The sequence below is a fragment of the Adiantum capillus-veneris genome, chromosome 28, assembly GCF_014529385.1.
Source record: "Adiantum capillus-veneris isolate H3 chromosome 28, ASM1452938v2, whole genome shotgun sequence".
NCBI lineage: Eukaryota > Viridiplantae > Streptophyta > Polypodiopsida > Polypodiales > Pteridaceae > Adiantum > Adiantum capillus-veneris.
The window spans coordinates 116883249-116885289 of NC_140958.1; the positions used below are offsets into that span (position 1 = coordinate 116883249).

The following is a 2041-nucleotide window of genomic DNA, read 5'->3' on the forward strand; positions in this document are numbered from 1 at the left end:
TGTCAGTAGTCTGGTTACAAACAAGTACGAGGATGCCACGTGGCGGGTGGGCTTTGGTGGAACCAATGGGTGAGCGCCGAAAGGGCGGCCAACTAATGAGCTCATGCAAAGACGAACGCCCGGTCATCGTTTTCTGTGAAGCCAAGATATGGACGGCTAAGATCAACCAGGCAAGATTCCAGATGAGTGGCCCCGAACACTCGACATGTTTGCCCAATTTTGCGGGTTCCTACTGCCAGGGTTATGTCCTTTTGCACATTCTCTCCCTCCACGATCGCCAAGGGACCAAGGGTTTCCGGCCATGGCTACAGCTGCTGCAGCTCTTTCTGCACGCCTGTTTTCTCGAAAAGGTTTTTCTATTTTCGGCAACGAGATCTGCTGTAGTAGCAGCTCTACCAGCAAGATCCTTGGTGGCCAGCTCGCCAACGGATCTAGAAATTATTCCCCTCTCAAGCTTGGATCCTCTCTCTCCCATAGCTATGGCACCTCCGCTTTGAGACAGAGATTCGTCTCTTCGAAGCCTGGCAGTAGGAACAGGGAGCTGACAATAACGGCGAGCGGTGCTACTGCCTCTGTTCCTACGGCCCCTGCTCCTGCCCCTCCTCCCACCCAGCAATGGCAAGGCGCCGACATGAAATCCTTGCTTATTTCTATAGCTACAAGTGTTGCGATCTGGTTCGTTCCTGCTCCCTTGGGAGTTTCAAAGAATGCTTGGCAGCTTCTTTCGATTTTCCTCGCCACTATTATGGGCATCATCACCCAACCTCTCCCTCTCGGAGCTGTGGCTCTCATGGGACTTGGTGCTTGCGTGTTAACCAAAACTCTCACATTTGCTGCAGCCTTCACTTCTTTTGGTGATCCTATCCATTGGCTCATTGCCCTTGCCTTCTTCTTCGCTCGTGGTTTCATCAAGACAAATCTCAATAACCGCATCGCATACCAATTTGTGCATCTGTTTGGCAAGACATTATTAGGTTTGGGATACAGTCTTGTATTCAGTGAGGCTCTCCTTGCTCCTGCAATACCATCAGTGTCGGCTCGAGCAGGTGGTATTTTCTTGCCTCTGGTGAAGTCTCTTTGCATAGCCTGTGGGAGTACTAAGTAGGGTTGGGGATGGAAGAGAAGAAAAGCTAGCAGCATGGCTTATGCTCACTTGTTTCCAAACCTCTGAGATATCTTCTACTATGTTTCTCACTGCCATGGCAGCAAATCCATTGAGTGTGAATCTTGTTGATGGTGCAATCGGTCAGCCGATTGGGTGGACTGATTGGACAGTTGCTGTAGTTGCTGCTATTGTGCTTGGTCTTGTTTCCCATGACCAAAAACGAGATCATCATGTCAACCATTGTCCTAGTCAAAGTATGTGGTAGCCCGACTTTCAGTTCTTTATTGAGGAAAACTCGAAGAGCTAAGAATAGCTTGGGGTCTCCATATAGTTTGGACATTATGATGGTTTCTAACTTCTGAAGCCATGAAATCCATCAATTTGCCAATATTTAGTGACACCTTTTGGGCTTCAGTCTCTTGACGTGGGGAAGATGGGATCTCCATTTCTTCGATAGGGTCATGTAGTCCTTCTGTAAACATTCTTTGCAACAAGAAGTGAGTACGTCGACTTTCCTATGACTTCAAGTCACTTTCTTTTTGGATGACATTAGGTATGGCTAGTGGTCTATAGACTTTGTGAGGTTGTTGTTGTGTAAGAAACACTGCGTCTGTAATCTGGATCTACTTAGGTGTTGGCTCTAGATCCCTTTGGGTCTCTTTTATCAAAATCCTTGATTGTTTGACTCGTTCAATCTGCTCTGTAGGGTTTGGGTAAGTTCCTATCTTCTCCTTGGGTCCTAGTCATCGTGGCTCATGATGATCTTCGTTGTTGGTTTCTTTCCTAGTGGTCGTTTTTGTCTCCATGGTTTCACTTGAATCAGAATCCTCTTTACCGTTATTTATATATACGGGGTCATCACCAATACCTATGTTGGTCTTTGAACTAGGGTCTGACTTCGTTGTTTTGTGTGATCTCTTCCTTTGTGTTTTCTTC

At 46.9% G+C, this 2041-nt stretch overlaps 1 pseudogene; it reads left to right on the plus strand.

Annotated features, from left to right (window-relative positions):
- Nucleotides 1-246: 246 nt before the first annotated feature.
- On the plus strand, nucleotides 247-1799 carry LOC147421157 (dicarboxylate transporter 1, chloroplastic pseudogene; annotated as a pseudogene).
- Nucleotides 1800-2041: the final 242 nt, after the last annotated feature.